At 40.5% G+C, this 19,881-nt stretch overlaps 1 pseudogene; it reads right to left on the bottom strand.

Annotated features, from left to right (window-relative positions):
- LOC129138465 (cleavage and polyadenylation specificity factor subunit 1-like) overlaps window positions 1-19,881 on the bottom strand; it is a 67,660-nt pseudogene that overhangs the window by 27,862 nt on the left and 19,917 nt on the right.

Here is a 19,881-nt window from a genome sequence, read left to right as displayed (position 1 = left end):
ACTGTAGAACTCCTAGAATATAATATAGGAGAAAATCTAGATGACCTTGGTTTGGCAATGACTTGTTAGATAAAACACCAAAGACACGATCTATGAAAGAAACAATTGATAAGTTGGACTTCATTAAAATTAAACATTTCTGCTCTGTGAAATACTATCGAGAATGAAAAGACAAGCCAAAGAACGGGAGAAAATATTTGCAAAAAGACACATCTGATAAAGGATCATTAGCCAAAATATACAAAGAATTCTTAAAACTCAACCATAAGAAAACAGAGCCAGGCACAGTGGCTTGCACCTGTCATTCCAGCTATTTGGGAGGCTGAGGCGGGAAAGTCACTTCAGCCCAGAAGTTCGAGATCAGCCTGGTAGCTACAGTGAGACCCTGTCTCAAAAAAGAAAAAAGAAAACAAGCTGGGCATGGTAGCTCACGCCTGTAATCCCAGTACTTTTGAGAGGCTGAGGCGGGTGGATCACCTGAGGTCAGGAGTTCGAGACCAGTCTGACAAACATGGTGAAACCCCATCTCTGCTAAAAATACGAAAAAAACCCCACAAAAATAGCCATGCATGGTGGCGCATGCCTGCAATCCCAGCTATTTGGGAGGCTGAGGCAGGAGAATCACTTGAACCCAGGAGACAGAGGTTGCAGTAGGCTGAAATTGCACCACTGCACTCCACCCCGGATGACAGAGCAAGACTCTCAAAAAAAAAGAAAGGAAAAGGAAACAACGTGATTAAAAAATGAGCCAAAGACCAAAGAAGATACACAGGCAGCAAATAAGCATCTGAGAAGATGCTCCATCTCATATGTCATCAGAAATGCAAATTAAAACAATGAGATACCATGACACACCTATAAGAATGGCCAAAATCCAGAACACCAGCAACACCAAATGCTGGTGAGAATGTGGAGAAACAGGAGCTCTCATTCACTGCTGTGGGAATGCAAAATGGTACCCACTTTGGAAGACAGTTTGGCAGTTTCTTACAAAACAAAACATATTTTTACCATCCGACTCAGCATTCACACTTCTTGGTATTTACTCAAAGGAGTTGACAACTTATGTCCACACAAAACCTGCACATGGGTGTTTATAGCTTTATTCATAATTGCCGAAACTTGGAAGAAACCAAGATGTCCGTCTGTAGGTGGACAGATATAAACTGTGGTACATCCAGACAATACAAGATTATTCAATGCTAAAAAGAAATGAGGTATCAAGCCATTAAAAGACATGGAGGAAACACAGATGCATATTACTGAGTGAAAGAAGCCAATCTGAAATTGTGATTTTCCCACAAGGAAATTCCTTGTGGACAAAGGACAGACAGAACTCAAAGTCCTCCTTCTGCTCACATGAGACAAATGCCATGTCTGATTTTCTTCCTCTGACCTACTGTTTCACTAAAGCCAAACTAAGGTAGAAGTGGCTGCTACTCTACGCCATCCCACATGTAGATTGTGTTTTTGGTGAAAGGCTGGCTGATCAGAGACTCAAAAGAATGCAAACATTTGTCTCTTACTTACCTATGACCCAGAAGTCCTTTACCCCACTTTGAGTTGTCCCACCTTTCTGGACAGAACCAATGTATACCTTACACATATTGATGATGTCTCATGTCTCCCTAAAATGTATAAAACCAAGCTGTGCCCCAACCACCTTGGACACATGTCGTGAGGATCTCCTGAAGCTGTGTCATGGGTGTGTCCTTAATCTTGGGAAAATAATCTTTCTAAATTGATTGAGATCTGTCTCAGAGACTTTTGGGTTCACACCCGTATCCTGAAAACTACAAAACACTGCTTAAAAAAAGAAAAAACAATAAATAAATAAATTATTTTTTTAAAAAAGAGAAAACACTGCTGAAGGAAATCTAAATAAATGAAGAGATGTGACATATTCACAGATTGAAATACTCAACAAAGATGTCAATTCTCCCCAAATCAGATTGATGTCAGTTATCTCCAATTCCTGCCAAAATCCCAGGAAGATTTTTTTGAAGACAGACAAAATTATTCTAAAATTTATACAGAAAAGCAAAGGACAAGAATAGCTTAAGATAATTTTGAAACAGAGTAAAGTGGGAGAAATGGGGGTAATCACTCAACCCAATTTTACTACTTATATAGCTATAACAATCAAGTCTACATAGTTTTGTTAGAAGGACAGACACACAGATGAATGGAACAGAATAGAGAACTTAAATAGACCCACACATATTTGCCAAATTGGTTTTTGGCTAAGGGGCAAAAGCAGTTTGATAAGGGAAAGATAGGCTTTCCAACAAATGGTGCTGGAGCAATTGGACATTCATAGGAAAAAGATAAAATAGACCCTTGAGATAAGTACCTAAGTCTTACATACTAAGTAAAAATAATATTAAAGTAGAATATAAATTTAAATGTTAAATGTAAAACTATAAAACTTTGGGAAAATATTCCTTAAAATAAAAATTGATTAATTGGACTTAATCACAATTAAAATGTTTTGCTCTGTGAGAGACCCTGTTAAAGAGAGGAACAGACAAGCTACAGACTGTAAAAAAAAATTTCAAACCACATACCCAACAAAGGACTAGTAGCTAGACACACACACACAAAAACACTCAAAAGTAAACAGTAAAAGACAAAAACAATCAAAGTAGACATGAAGAGACATTTTACTGAGGATATCCATTTAAAGAGGATATACAAAGGGCAAATAATTTTGAGGAAGTCCGATTTATCTATTTTTTATATTGTTGCTTGTGACTTTGGTTTCATATCTAAGAAACCATTGCCTAATCCAAAGTCATGAAGAATTACCCATATGTTCTCTTCTAAGAACTTTATAGTTTTAGCTCTTACATTTAGGTCTTTGATCCACTTTGAGTTAATTTTGTATATGGGAAGGTAGAGGTCCAACTTCATTCTTTTTCATGTGGATATCCAATTGTCAGTACAATTTGTAATTGTTCTGGCACCACTATCAAAAACCAACTGACCATAAATGTGAGGGCTTTTTTTTTTGTACTTTAGATTATGTTCCTTTGATTAATATACCCATTCTTATGCCAGTACCATTCTCTTTATTAGCATAGCTTTGTTGTAAGTTTTAAAACTGGGAAGTTTGAGTCCTCAAACTTTGTTCTTTTTCAAGACTATTTTGGCTAATATGGGTCTCTTGCATTTCCATATGAATGTCAGGATCAGCTTGTCAATTTTTGCAAATAAGGTAGCTAGGATTTTGAGAGGGACTTTGTTGAATTTATAGATCAATTTGGTGAGTATTGTCACATTAACAATATTAAGTATTCCAATCCATGAACATAGGATGTCTCTTTATTTATTTAGACCTTTTAAAATTTCTTTCAAGAATGTTTTGCAGTTTTCAGGATATAAGTTTTATACTGTTTTGTTAAATACAGACAGCAAATAAGTACATGAAACAATATTTAACATCATTAATCATTAGGCAGATGCATATTAAAACCACAATGTAGTATCACTACACACCTATCAGCATAGCAAAAATAAAAAACCTTGCTGGTGGGGCTGTAAAATGTTACAGCTACTCTGGAAAACAGTTTGATAGTTTCTTTAGAAACTGAATATGTGGCTGGGCGTGGCGGCTTACTCCTTTAATCCCAGCACTTTGGGAGGCCGAGGTGGCTGGATCATGAGGTCGGGAGTTTGAGACCAGACTGGTCAAGATGGTGAAACCCCGTCTTTACTAAAAATACAAAACTTAGCTGGGCGCAGTGGTGGGCGCCTGTAAGCCCAGCTACTTGGGAGGCTGAGGCAGGAGAACTGCTTGAACCTGGGAGGTGGAGGCCGCAGTGAGCCGAGATCGTGCCACTGCACTCCAGCCTGGGCGACAGAGCAAGATTCCGTCTCAAAAAAAAGAAACCTGAACATGCAACTACCATCTAACCCAACAACAGTACTCCTGCACATTTATTCCATTTAAATTAAAACTAATGTTCATACAAAAACCTGTAAATAACATTTATAGCAACTTTGTTTATGACAGAGATAAAATGATGAAAAACACGTGGGAAAAATCCACATGTACTTCAACTGGAGAATGGTTAAACAAATTGTAGTACATTCATAACATGGAATACTATGCAACAATAAAAAGTAACTATTGATACATGCAAAAATCTGGATGAAGCTCCAGATATTACGCTTAATGAAATAGCCAACCACCATTATATTTATATAACACTCTTAAAATGATGCAATTATAAAAATGGATACCATATTAATATTAATGATTGTCAGGGATTAAGGAGGGGGTGGGGCAGGAGGAAAGTGGGTGTGGCTATCAAAGAGCCACAGGAGGGATCCTTGTGATGGAAATGCCCTGTATCTTCAAGTGTTTTGATGTCAGTATCCTAGTTGTGATATTGTAATGTAGTTTTGCAAGATGCTGCAGCTGAAGGAAACCAAGTAAAAGAATGTCTCTGTACTACTTCTCACAATCGCATGTGCATATGCAATTATCACAGAATAAAAAGGTTTAATTTACAAAATCAGATTAGATACAACTGGAGAGATAATTAATCAACCTGAAGATATTCACAAGAAAACATCCAGAATAAAGAGCAGGGGATAAAAGGATGAAAAACACAGAAAAGTACTTAGCAGTCATAGGAGATATGTAACAAATACAATTGTTCCGGTAGGCAAGGTGAAAGGGATTGGAGGAGAAATACTATTTGAAGAGATAAAAGGCTAAGAATTTTCTGCAACTACTGAAAGACATCAAGCCACAAATCAAGAAGCTCTACTAAACTGAAGTAGAAGACAAAGAGAAAACCTTGAAAGCAGTCAGAAAAGTGGTGGGGTGGGGGTGGAGATTAACTTCAAAGAAGCACAATTAGACTTACAAACTACAATAAAAGTACTGGAAACTAGAAGACAATATAATATTATTTTATACTACTATATCAAACAGTATATATGTTTGAATTCTAAACCTAGCAAAAATATCTTTCAAGAGTGAAGGTAAATTAAGACTTCTTAGAAAAGATTACAATTTTTAGAATATATAACTAATAACTAATAGGCCCCAACTTTAAAAAATATACCAAAGTGTCTTCTTTAGACAGTAAAACAAATGATCCTAGGCAGAGGTTGATGATACAGAAAGGAATAAAGAGCAACAGGAAGGTTATATCTGGGGCAAATCTAAATAAAGAATGGCTGATTTGATGGCTGTAATAATGTCTCATGGGTTTTAAAATATACAAAAATAAAATACACAACAACTGCAGAGAACACAGGAGGGGTATAAATTAACTTAAACTATCGTTAGGTCCTTGGATTGTCCAGGAATACCAAACAATATTTACAATATTATGTTACGGATGCATTTTGTAATCTCTAGGGTAACCGTTGCAATAACAGTAAAAGAAAATATAACTTCCAAGCTAATATTAAGGAAAACATGGAATGACAAAATGCACTTATCCAAAAGAAGAAAACAAAAATTGAGAAGAAAGAAGAATATAAAACAGGTGGGACCAAAAAAACCACATCATTAAAACATTTAAAACTAAATATTTTAGTAATTACATCAAATATAGGTGAATGAAATGCACCATTTAAAACACAAAGACTATCAGATAGGATTTTTAAAAAACCAAAAACACCAACTATATGTTACTTATAAAAGACATTTATAACATTAGGTCACAGAAAATAAGTGCAAGTAAAAGGATGGGAAAAGACATGCTGTGCAAGCACTAACTCAAACAATAAACAGAAAAACTGGTGTATCTGTAATAATATTAAAGTATACTTAAAGATGAGAAGTATTAGCAAAGATATAGAATAACATTTCATAATGATAAAAGCCAATTCTACAAGAAAATGTCACTATCTTAAATTGGTAGGCACCTACTGACACATAACCTCAAAATATATATAGCAAAACTGGTAGAACTATAAGAAGTAGACAAAATCACAATTATACTGGGAAATTTTAACCTACCTCTCTCTACAACAGGTCAAATAATCAGATGAAAAATAAGTAAAAATATGAAGAACTGAATGTGATTAAGAAATCTACCTAGTGGAGATATCTAGAACAATGCATTCAACACATACCAATACACATTTTCCTCATACAGACACAGAACTTTTACAAAAAGTTATGTTATACTGTATAATTAAGCAAGTATCAGTGAACTTCAGAGGACTTTATTTGACCACAATGCCATTAAGATAGAATTCTATAAAATATATATATATAGGAATTTTCTACTATATTTCTCACAGTCCTGAAGGCTGGGAAGTCCAAGATCAAGGCACTGGCAGATGTGGGGTCTGGGGAAGACTCACTCTCTGCCTCCAAGATAGCACCCTGTTGCTGTGTTCTCTGGGGATGAATGCTGTTTTCCAAACATATGGGGATTTTCTAGCACATACACACACACACATACACTAGAAAAAAACAAATATATATCTAGTATGTACATATTAGAAAATATGTGTGTACATATTAGAAATTCCTATAGTTCCATATGTATTCCATATATATTAGAAAAATATATATTATATATATCTAGTATATATTATATATAATATCTAGAATATATCTAGCATATATATAATATATAATATCTAGTATATGATATATTATATATATAATATCTAGTATATATGTTATATATATATACTAAAACCCCATCTCTACTAAAAATATAAAAAAATAGCCAGGCGTAGTGGTGCACAACTGTAATCTCAGCTTCTCAGGAGACTGAGGCACGAGAATCACTTGAACCCGGGAGGCAAAGGTTGCAGTGAGCCAAGATTGTGCCATTGCACTCCAGCCTGAGTGACAGAATGAGACTCCGTCTCCAAAAAAAAAAAAAAGAAAAGAAAAAAATATATATACATACATATATATACACACACACATATATATAAAATATAAAAATTTCCATACATTTGGAAAACAAGAAATATAAATATGCTAAGGTCAAGGAATAAATCATAATGAAAAGTAGAATACATTTGAGTATAAGGGAATTGTTACATATTAAAACTTATGTGATTCAGATAAATAAGTGCTTAAAAGAAAATTCAAGCTTAAGAGCCTATCGTGGTAAAGAAATCAAAGAACATCTAAATTAATGAAGAGACGTAGCATGTTCATGAGTTGGAAGACAACACAGTAAATGTGTCAGTTTTCCCCAAGTTGATACACAAGTTTGACTGAAAACTAATGTCAGCCATACTTCTCACAAATTAAAAATAGAACAGTTGACCCCAGCGCAGTGCCTCACACCTGTAATCCCAGCACTTTGGGAGGCCAAGGTGGGCGGATCACGAGGTCAGGAGTTCAAGACCAGCCTGACCAATACGGTGAAACCCCGTCTCTACTATAAAAATACAAAAAATTGGCCAGGCATGGTGGCGCACACCTGTAATCCCAGCTACTCGGGAGGCTGAGGCAAGAGAATCACTTGAACCCGGGAGGCGGAGGGTGGCAGCCTGGGTAACAGAGAAAGACTCCATCTCAAAAAAAAAAAAAAAAAGAACAGTCAAATAAACACAAAGTATATAAAAAGGAAGAGAAAAATGAAGATAAATACACAACTAAAGAAAAAGAAAATAAACATAACACAGAGAGGATCAGCAAAGCCAAATGCTAGCTCTTTAAAAAAATAAAATTGATAAATCCCTGGCAAAATTCATATGATAAAAATGAAAGAAGACAAATTCCAATATCAGAAATTAAAAAGAAGACACCACTACACATCCAGCAAGCATAAAAAAGAGGCTGAAATGGTTCAAATGTATGTTTTCCCCCAAAATTAATATTTTGAAACCTAAGACCCAATGTGATAGTATTGAGTTGGGGCCCTTAGGAAGTGATTAAGTCCTGAGGATGGAACCCTCATGAATGGGATTAGTGACATTATAAAAGGGCTGGAGGGGACTTTCTGGGCCTTTTTGCCTTTCCATCTCTTCTACCATGTGAAGACACAGCATTCATCCCCAGAGGACACAGCAACAAGCTGCCATCTTGGAGGCAGAGAGTGAGTCTTCCCCACACCCCACATCTGCCAGTTCCCTGATCTTGGACTTCCCAGTATTCAGAACTGTGAGAAATAAATTTCTATTGTTTGTAAGTTACCCAGTCTGAGGTATTTTGTCACAGCAACCCAAAAGGACTAAAAAGGAAATTGTTATGAAAAAATCATATCCAAAGCATTTGAAAATATAAAATACTTTAAAAAGTACAAATTTTCAAAGCTGATATTAGAAAAATAGAAATTTAAAGAGTCCTATAGTAATTAAATCAATTGAATCCATAACCAAATCTTTCCCACTAAGAAAACCCCAGGGACAAGGATGAAGCTGGAAACCATCGTTCTCAGCAAACAAACTAACACAGGAAGAGAAAACACCACATGTCCTCACTCATAAATGGGAGTTGAACAATGAGAACACATGGACACAGGGAGAGGAACATCACACACCGGGGCCTGTCAGGGGATGGGGGCAAGGGGAGGGAGAGCATCAGGACAAACACCTAATGCATGCAGGGCTTAAAACCTAGATGACGGGTTGATAGGTGCAGCAAACCACCACGGCACATGTGTACCTATGTCACAAACCTGCACAGTCTGTACGTGCATCCCAGAACTTAAAGTTAAAATAAAAGTAAAAAGAAAAAAAGAAAAACCCAGGCCCTACAAATTCAACCAAACATTTAAGGAAGAGATCATGCCAATCATAAGCTCTTCTAGAAACCATGCCAATCATACACAAGCTCTTCCAGAGAATAGAAAAGCAATAGAAAATGAATATTAAAGAGCATAAAATGGCCTCAATTCATTTTTGAGACTAGAATTACCCTGATACTAAAACCTGACAAAGTAAGTCTCACTCATCAGCCTAGATGCAAAAATACCAATTAAAAGACAATAAGACAGAATCAGCATGACCTAATCAGGTATATGAACAGGAATGTCAGTGCATTAGTCCATTCTCACACTACTATAAGACATACTTAAGACTGGGTAACTTATAAAGAAAAGAGGTTTAATGACTCACAGTTCCGCATGGCTGGGGAGGCCTCAGGAAAGTTACAATCATGGCAGAAGGCACCTCTTCACAAGGTGGCACATGGTGGCACACACCTGTAATCCCAGCTACTCAGGAAGCTGAGGCAGAATCGCTTGAACCGGGAGGCAGAGGTTGCAGTGAGCTGCACTGCACTCCAGCAACAAGAGCGAAACTCCGTCGCAAATGAAACCAGAAAGGAGAGAAGCGTGATGGCGGCAGCCCCTTATAAAACCATCAGATCTCCTGAGAACTCACTCACTCTCACGAGAACAGCATGGAGAAACCACCCCCATGATTCAATTATCTCCACCTGGTCCCAACCTTGACACCTGAGAATTATTACAATTCAAGGTGAGATTTCGGTGAGGACACAGAGCCAAACCATATCAATCAGGTTGCTTTGACATCAGAAAACAATAAATATAATTAGGAGAATTAACATTTTTTCTTTAATAGAAAAATATATGATCATTTCAAGAGATACAAAAAAAATGTAAAGTTCAACAGCCATTCAAGATAAAAACAGCTAGGCAAGCTAGGAGTCCAAGGGAACTTTCTTTTAAGAGACACTAGATAGCCACAAAAAATTACAGAAAAATCTTATTTGTCTCAATACTTGAAATATGGAAAGCTTTCCTTTCCTGTAAGAAGCAAGCCCATGGTCCCAGCTATCATCACTGCTACGCAGCATTGACTATGAAGTCCCAGGCAGTACAGCAAGACACAGACAAGAAATAAAAGGTATAAGGATCAAAAAGGAAGAAATTTTCAAACATCACCTTTCACAGATGATATGATCATATAGGTAGAAAACCTAAAATAATCTAACATAAATTATTCCCAGTAGCTAAACATTAAGAAGTATGTAATCCCAGCAGTTTGGGAGGCTGAGGCCGTCGGATCACCTGAGGTCATGAGTTCGAGACCAACCTGACCAACACGGAGAAACCCTGTGTCTACTAAAAATAAAAAATTATCCAGGCGTGGTGGTGCATGCCTGTAATCCCAGCTACTCGGGAGGCTGAGGCAGGAGAATCGCTTGAACCCGGGAGGCAGAAGTTGCGGTGAGGCACATTGCACTTCAGCCTAGGGAACAATAGCAAAGCTCCAACTCAAAAACAAAAAAAAAAAAAAAAGAAAAAAACAAAAGAGACACAGAAAGCAATATGTTATCTCATTCATGCAAAATCTAATGTGGGTTGGTGAAAACCCCTTTAGTTCTAGGCATCCTTCATCCTGTCCACCATCACCTCACTGGTGGCCTCCAAGGTCACCATGATGAAAGACAGAGTGTTAGGGAAACATATCAACTTTTAAACTTTGGCCCAGAAGTGATACATGGCATTTCCACTCACATTTCATTCGCTAGAACTAGTCACATGGCCCCACCTAACTACCAGGTAGTAGGAAGTGCAATCTTCCTGTGCGCCCCTCTGGTCATTGTTTTTCCCATATGTAGAACATACTCTCACTTTCTCAAGAGAGAAAACCTCACTTGAAATCGTCAGCAAATCCAGCTTGAAATTGAGGGTCTTCTTAGGCTAGGCACAGTGGCTCATGTCTGTAATCCCAACACTTTGGGAGACCAAGGCAGGTGGATCACCTGAGGTCAGGAATTTGAGACCAGCCTGACCAATATGGTGAAACCTCATCTCTAAAAAAAAAAAAAAGAAAGAAAGAAAGAAAGAAAGAAAGAAAGAAAGAAATTGAGGGTCTTCAAGTGAACTGCCTAGTGCTCTCCATCAGGTCTATACCTGCTTCTTCTTGGTCTGGAGAGTTATAAACTAGAAGAGACATATTACTTGCCTCCTATATAGACCCAATATTCAATGATGAAGTAGGGTTAGGGCAACTGCAATAAACACTTTTACTTTTAAACGGAGAGAATGAAGACAGGTAGGGGTAACAATTCTGAAATCCTTCTGAGTAGACATTGGGAAAGCTCCTACGCTCGTTAGAGAAGGTTTCTTCATTAAGCTTCTCTAGGAAGCAGTCCCTTGTTCCTTGTTCTCCCTGGCCCTTTTGTCATTCCATCACTCTCCTTGGCCACATCTGAAATGGACGTGGAAGAATATGCTGTATTTGGACTGTGAAACTCAGCTGCTGTTGGCCCGTGGAAAATTAGCGAGCCATAGCTTGTTTTAAGTCATGAATAGTCCGAGCCTTTTTTAGTTCAAACTGTGGGTTTCTTTTGTAATACAATGTCCTTAAAAACTTAGTCTGCTTTTGATTTGTTTCCAAAGAGTTCCCTGTACCGTAACTCCCCCAAAAGTTATTTTTCAGATGTAGATCTCAACTTATTTACCTTCTTTGCTCCCCCATCTCTCTCACACACAATATCATGGCACTTACCTTGAGTCTATCTGGATCTTTTTAATCTGCCTTTTGCCCTGAGGTAGTTTGGGCCTTTGCTGCTCAATGGTGTTGTCAATCCTGTATCAAGTTAGTTGACATCTGGAAGCAGTCAGCTTTTTAATTTTGCTAAGCCCTAACTTTCTGGAATTTCTCTATTTCCTTTATTGCTGCTCACAAACTAGCCACTTATTTCTTGTAAGGCTTTGTTGAATGAAGACAACAGCCAAGATATGCTTACAATAGCCTTCTTTCTTAGCCTTCTTAATGCAAGTATGCCATTTAACAAGTGTGTTACCATTAATAGTACAGACTGCCATGCCCCAGCCTCCAGTATCAGCATCCTTGGCATACACCACCAGCCACTAAGCTAATGCTGTATATTTTGGCTTTTTGATACAGCAGCACCAATGATTAGTCGGGACAGGATAGGCTATGCTGAGGTAAAAAACAAAGGGTTGTTTATCGCTCATACAAAGATGATGCAATCAGGCAAAGCTCCAGGCAAGAAACTTTCCTCCATAAACTGATGCAGGGATCCAACTACTTTCATCTTGTGTCTCCACAATTTCAACACAGAGCCTCCCTGCAGTGAATGTCATGGAAAGGGAAACAGAATAAAGGAGGCACTCCTCATGACCTCATTCCAGAAATAGTGTTGTACACTGCCTTCCTAAAACCCCACAAATTAAAACATACTACAAAAACACTATGACCAAATCAATATGTCATTGGCATAAGAGTGACAGATTAGAATATAAAATATATGTGAGTATATATAATAATGTAATATAACAAAAGTAGCATTTCAATACAGTGGGGAATTATTATTTAATACATAATTATTTTGGTTTTCACTAAACCACAAATATTTAACTGGCATAACAGGCTACCTAGCCAGTAAAAAAAATAAAATTGGACTCCTGTTTTAGCCATATATGAAAATAAGGGCCGGGAGCGGTGGCTCACGCCTGTAATCACAGCACTTTGGGTGGCCGAGGCAGGCAGATCATGAGGTCAGGATATCGAGACCATCCTGGCTAACACGGTGAAACCCCGTCTCTACTAAAAATACAAAAAATAAGCCGGGCGTGGTAGCGGGCGCCTGTAGTCCCAGCTACTCAGGAGGCTGAGGCAGGAGAATGGCGTGAACCCGGGAGGCGGAGCTTGCAGTGAGCCGAGATCACGCCGCTGCACTCCCGCCTGGGCGACAGAGTGAGACTCCATCTCAAAAAAAATAAAAAGAAAAATAAAAAATAAAATAAAATAAAATAAAAATAAAAAAAGAAAATAAGATTTATATTAAAGGCTTAAATAGAACAATAAAAATTCAGCAAGAAATTCTGAAGGGTTATATCAACACTCTCAACAAAGGGACAGGTTCCTAACCAAGACCAGATACCCGGAAACTATAGAAATGATAAACATTTGGTAATGCAAAAATTAATTTTTGTATGACAAAAGATGATGTAAAGTCAATATATAATTGAGATTTGGAATGCATAGCCACTTGTAAGGCTGAAATTTAAGATACAGAGAACATGCACAAATTGACAGCAAAAAATAAATCTATAAATCTATTGTTGGCAGCTGTGTGAGAAAAGGGTACTCTTATGCACTGCTGCTAGAAATGAGAACTATACCTTCTGTTGAAAGCAATCTGAAAATATCTATTAAAATTAAAAATGCACATACACTTTGAACTCAGCATGAGTAAAATGGAATTCCATGGTAGAATAGAAACAAAATGATGCTTATCAGTAGAGGGAGACTTAGAGGTGTGCTACAGGGGAAAAATGCATATACACACATATATCGTATATACGCATATATATATCATATATACACACACATCTACTTTTATTATAAAATTTATTAACACTAAAAGATTTGTGGCACAAAGTTTACAAATAATCATAAATATATGATACTGTTTTATAAAATGTATATATTCAACTGATTCTCACAAAATGCTTTTTTGATTTTTGCCAAAGTCTTGTATCTGCAGCCAATTGATAGTTGCAACCAATACACAAATATAACAAAATGTTACCCACAGACAACTTAGTCAACCTGGAAGAAAACCCTCCTGGGGGCTGTCACTGAGGATTTCGCTGGATCCTCACCCCAGGGAAGTGAAGATTTCATGGCCACATGATCAAGGGCTTGGATCATTGTGGTCTTTTGTGTTTCCAAAGACAATTACCACAATATTTCCCTTACCACATGCACTGTTGTGATATTATCTTGCCACTTCCATCGAAAGGTGAATGTTGTATCTCCTCCCCGTGAATCTGAGCTGACCCTGTCATCATTGTGATCAATAGAATATGGTGGAAATGACGCAGCTCCAGCCTTTGCTTCTTGGAGTGCTTCTTCCTAGAACTCAGTCACCATACTGTGAGGAAGGCCAAGTAGCCACGTGGAGAGGTCAACATAAAGGAGAGTTCAGGTCCCCTCCTGATAGGCCCAGCTGAGCTCCCAGCTTGCAGCCAGCATCAACCCCCAGCCATGTGAGGGAGGTAATGTTGAACCCTGCAGCCATCCCAGTATCCCAACACCATGTGAAGCAGATACACCACATGTGCAACCCACAGGCTTGTCATAATAAATGGTTATTGGCAATTTGAACTACTACGTTTTAGGGTGGTTTGTTATATGGCAATAGATAACCTGAACAACTGTCCAAATGAGGACTTGGTTTAAAAATCTATTTTAATGATATGAACAAATACATACACATATTATGCTTAAATGCCAAAACGTGTTACCATCTGTATAGTTTGCTTTCCTGGCAGTCTTTTTGGTTCTGTTTTCCTATTTTGCTTGGCTTCCTTTTCTCCCTCCCACACATCACATCCTATGCCCCCAAATCAAGTTGATTCTGGATACTTATGCAATTATTTATTAATGTGTACAGACACATATAGAGAGGGTTTTACTGAGGGGGGGATCACTGTGTTATAAAAATGATTCTGTGGTTCTATATTTTGCTTTCTTATTTGACAATTCTTTGTAAAAATCCCTCCAAATCCCCTATAGAGCTCCAATTCATTCTTTTAAATAGTTGCATAAAATTCCACAGCATGGCCATTCCATATTAATCAACCATTCTCAGGGGTGTGCTGGAGCCAGCATATACTGGCTGGTGAAAGTCTACTGTTAATTTTTAGGAATTTTGTGAGTCAGCTGTTAAATGCAGCCACTAAAAAAAATTAAATTACACAAACTTCCAATTAAGTACATTTTATTAAAAACAAAGGTAATGCATACTCAGGGTAATCACGTCCTAATTATCTTACCTCATTTTACTATTATTGATGCTCCTAGGGTGACTTACATTTATTACAAAATACTATGTAATGGTGAACTTCTGTGCATCTCTCTCCAAGACTGTGTTCAGGGGTGTCAAATAGGTAGTTTAACATTGGCCTTGGTGGAACTATATATACCATGGGAATTGGCAAACAATGCACATCAGGGCCTGACTGATTGTTTTGTTGATTGTCTAGACTTAAGCAAGTGATGGAGAAAATGTTAATGGTGCAAATTCAACTTTAAAGTGTGTCACGTCTGTAGCTATTGCATTGTGGAGCAGGGACAGGTGAGGAGTTTGAATTATTAAATAAGTTGGTTGAGAGGGGTTGCATGGAGAAGGTAAGCACAGAGGTAAAGGAGGTGAGGGTGTGAGCCCAGCGAATATCTGAGACAAGAGCATCTGAGCAGAAGGAACTGCAAGTGCAAAGGCCCTGGGGCAGGTGTGTGCCTGGCAGGTTGGAGGAATGGGAAAGAGGGCAATGTGGCTGAGAGCCCAGTGAACAGGAGAAAGTGAAGGGGGTGCAGAAAGCAGAAGGAGCAATAGGAGGGGATGTTAGAGAAGGTGCAGGGAGCCAGTCAAATTATCTGGGGCTTTGCAGAATCCAGGAAGGACGCTGGCTTGCATTTCAGGTGAAAAGGAGGAGGCTCGGCAAGGTTTGAGCAGAGGAGCAGCATAATCTGGCTAACCGTGTAAAGGCTTCTTCTGACTGCAGTGCTGAGAGCAGACTGCAGAGGCGAGGATGAAGGTGGCTTGCACTAGGATGGAAACGGGGCCGGGTGGAGAGAAGCCATCAGATCCCGGATGCGCTGGGGCAATGGAACGACAATTTCCTGACAGATTGGCTGTAGGGTGCAGGAGAAAAAGGAACCATGAACAAACACAGGCTCCTGGCCCAAGCCATGGGGAAGACAGGGCAGCCACCAACCCAGACAGGGAGGTGGGAGGAGATGAGGAGTTCAGTGTTAAACGTGTTGGATGTGAGCAGAGGTATCTTTGACATCCACGTTGAAGACCTGGTTGGAGGTCAGGAGTCAGGACAGAGGTCCAGGCTGGAGGCGTACATGGGAGTCATTGGCATCTGGAGGGCATTTAAAAGCCCAAGGCAGGATGAGATCAGTAAGGGAATGAGAAGGTAATAAAACAAGGTACAGTAAGGACTGAGCTCCAGAACGCGCCAACACGTTCAAAGTCAAGTTCACAAAAAAGAGCCAGCAAGGGAGTGAGGAGGAACTACCAGAAGGTGGGAGCGAGGCTGAGAGCAGCAGAGTCCTGGCAGCCAGGTGAGGAGAGGCCAGCAAGGAGAGAGAGAGCAGCCAGCAGAGTCAGACTCAGCGGGTGGCTCAGACAGCCGATGTCTGCCAGCCGACCCTGGGTTTTGGGTTGGGGGTCACTGCTGACTTCATTAAGCCTCAGGGAATCCATGAGGTCAAGAGTGTGCTGGAGGGGGGTGTTCAAGAAAGACGGAGAGGAGTTTCGTTCCTTCAAAGAGCTTTGCTATCCAGAGGGGGAAAGAAACACGGAAGTGGCCGAGCGCCGTGGCTCACGCCTGTAATCCCAGCACTTTGGGAGGCTGAGGCGGGCAGATCACCTGAGGTCAGGAGTTTGAGACCAGCCTGGACAACATGGTGAAACCCCGTCTCTACTAAAAATACAAAAATAGCCGGGCGTGGTGGCACATGCCTGTAATTCCAGCTACTCGGGAGGCTGAGGCAGGAGAATCGCTTGAACCCAGGAGGCTGAGGTTGCAGTGAGCCGAGATCGTGCCACTGCACTCCAGCCTGGGCTACAGAGCGAGACTCCATTAAAAAAAAACAAACAAACATGAAAGCGGAGGGCAGAAGTAGAGATCAAGACTGCTTTTGAAGATGGAGGAACAATCAGGGTACAGTGGCTCTCACCTGTAATACTAGAACTTCGGGAGGCTGAGGCGGGAAGGATTGCTTGAGACCAGGAGTTTAAGACAAGTCTGGGCAACAAAATGAGACCCTGTTTCTACAAAAATTGTAAAAATTAGCCTGGTGTGGTGTTACATGCCTGTAGTCCCAGGAATTCCAGGCAGCAGTGAGCTGTGATTGGACCACTGCACTCCAGCCTGGGCAACAAAGTGAGACCCCATCTCAAAAAATAATAAAATAAAATAAAATAAAGATGGAGAAACAATGGGTGCATGAATGCTGGTGCTAGGAGTGGAGCACCTGTGGCAGTGCACAAAACAGACAGACTGCTCCGTGGTGAAGCCCAGGCTTTGATGGGGCCCCTTCCAGTCAGTGGCACATGCTTTGGCTCTTCCCCACCCTGCACGCCCATCCCCAGAGGAGAGCAGCCCTGTGCCTTGCTCAGATGCGGCCCCGTTGGGAGCAGCACATGCTGTTTTAAAAGAACATTCCAACTGCAGCTGGACGTCCCACCTTCCCATGAATCACCCCAGAAAATAACTGAGTGGCTGGCAAATATTCAAGCCAAACCCCCAGTGCGGGAGGCAGCAAGACGTGACATGAATGAGGAGTGTGCAGGATGAGCCCAAGAGGCAGGGACAGACGGGCTCTTGTTAGAAATGTCGATTTGTGGCTCCCCAGTCTAATTTCTGAATATGATAATGAATAAATATTGGTCTTTCCTTCCACAGCCTTTTCTTTCTGGGTGGCTCAGCCAAATAGATGCTGCCACCTTTTGTTTTCTAGAACTGTTGAGAGACTGGGGCTCAGAAGAAAGGCGTCCCCCAGGGTCTCAGGGCAAGATGGTAGCAGGGAAGGGGACCCTGAATGGTCAGAGACCCTGGGAAGGATCTGTGTTTGCCCTAAGCTTGAACCCTACCTCCTGAGTTTGTCTCTCTAATGCACCCTCCGAGTGTCATCCAACTACTGCTTAAATACCACCAATGGCAGGGAGCTCACTACCACCAAGTGGTCCATGCCCGTCGTTAGTTGGTTCAGAATGTTAGAAAGTTCCTTCATTTGACAAACTTCTTTCTTGAATTCCTGTAATGTGTTGAGCAGTTTTCTAGACATGGGATGCCGTGAACTGATCCTTCAGAGTCCCTGCCCTCAGTGGAGAGACAAACAGGAACCTACACACAGCAGCATAGGGAAGAGAGGGAGGGAGGAGAGTCCAGCTCGTGCTTAGCAGTGCAGAGGACACAAGGCCACAGGAGAGGGTGAGGGGGCTTTTTGCATTAGTTGACATTGAGCAGTGTCGACTAAGTTGAGAGCTGGGTGACAGGAAGGAGCTCTATGTGTGGGTCCAAGTGAGGGCAGCATTCTGAACAGAGGGACGGGAATTCCCAGAGGTGGGCAGGCACCCTTGACATTCTCACTGGGGAAGAGTCAGTCCCAGGATCAAAAACTGGAGGGCTGGGCATGGTGGCTCACGCCTGTAATCCCAGCACTTTGGGAGGTTGAGGGGGGTGGATCACTTGGGGTCAGGAGTTCAAGACCAGCCTGGCCAATATGGGGAAACCCTGTCTCTACTAAAAACACAAAAATTAGCCAGGCATGGTGACGCATGCCTGTAATCCCAGCTACTCCTGAGGCACGAGAATTACTTGAACCTGGGAGGTGAAGGTTGCAGTGAGCAGAGATCGTGCCATTGCACTCCAGCCTGGGCAACACAGTGAGACTATGTCTCAAAACAAACAAACAAACAACAACAAAAAAAAACTGGAGTAAGGCAATTGGGCACTTGGTCGCAGGGCATGGGCCACCTGTCCAGGTGTGCTTCACCCTTGAGCAGCCCCTCCCCCAGGTCACCTCCCCACCTTCCCCAGCCCCACCGACTCTAGGTCTTCTGGCCTTCCTGTCTGCTCTGAGTGGTGCTGGGAGGAGGGTCTGGGTGGGCTTGAGATCACAGAGGGCAGACATGTTGAGGAGGCTCTTGAGGTCACAGTGGCCCACTGCTATGGTTTGAATATTTACCCCCTTCAAAACTCATGTAAAACTTAATTGCCAATTTGGCAGTGTTGAGAGGTGGAGCCTTTAGAGGTGATTGGATCATGAGGGTTCTGCCCTCACACCCGGCTAATTTTTGTATTTTTAGTAGAGACAGTGTTTCACCGTGTTGGCCAGGCTGGTCTTGTACTCCTGACCTCAGGTGATCCGCCCACCTCGGCCTCCCAAAGTGCTGGGATTACAGGCGTGAGCCACCACATCCGGCCCTACACTAACATTTTTTTTGTGTCTCTTGTACTGGCAGATGACCTGCTTTGTTTCATTGCAGCCTCTTCCTTGGTTGTGCCACTACCGAGTTCTCCAGCTCTCAGCGATTATTCAGCATACTTCTTTCATTGATGTCAACCTACCTACTGCTAAGCACAGGGCATAAACTTTTTAACAATTTAATTTTATAGCAGCAAGTTCTTTTGGTTGTTTGTTTTTGTTTTTTGAGACGGAGTCTCGCTCTGTCGCCCAGGCTGGAGTGCAGCGGCGCAATCTCCGCTCACTGCAAGCTCCGCCTCCCGGGTTCACTCCATTCTCCTGCCTCAGCCTCCTGAGTAGCTGGGACTACAGGCGCCCGCCACCACGCCCGGAGAATTTTTTGTATTTTTAGTGGAGACGGGGTTTCACCGTGTTAGCCAGGATGGTCTCCATCTCCTGACCTCGTGATCCGTCCGCCTCGGCCTCCCAAAGTGCTGGGATTACAGGCGTGAGCCACCGCGCCCGGCCTATAGCAGCAAGTTTTAAATGATATGTTGATATTTTCTCTATTAGTATTTAACTTCTAGAAATGAAAAATGTTTTCTAAATCTTGAGGGATAAATTATAAATATTTTCTTCTCTGTAAGAACTGTATCTGACTTGATCTGTAATCTTGTTTTCTTCTTTTTTATCCATTTCATAGTATTGCTTACTGTCTTTCTCTTTTCTGAAGTTGCTAAAATATCATTTAACTACAATGTAGAAAATTCTGACTGATTATGGAGGAATTTTAAGTCTCGAGGACTTTTATTTTTTGTTGGGTTCCTTGAGTTCGTTTTAAATTATGCTTTGGTCCATTCTCCTTTGAATATAGTATTTTTTAAAATCTTACACACGTCACAGTTCAAATATTTGTTTGATTTAGAGAAACTTCAGAATATGTTCCCAAAACTTAAAGATCCATTTTTATTTAAGATTGAAATTTTCTCACCAAAACAAAACAAAAAAATC

The sequence above is a fragment of the Pan troglodytes genome, chromosome 23, assembly GCF_028858775.2.
Source record: "Pan troglodytes isolate AG18354 chromosome 23, NHGRI_mPanTro3-v2.0_pri, whole genome shotgun sequence".
Classification (NCBI taxonomy): domain Eukaryota; kingdom Metazoa; phylum Chordata; class Mammalia; order Primates; family Hominidae; genus Pan; species Pan troglodytes.
This window is presented reverse-complemented; position numbering and strand designations above follow the sequence as displayed.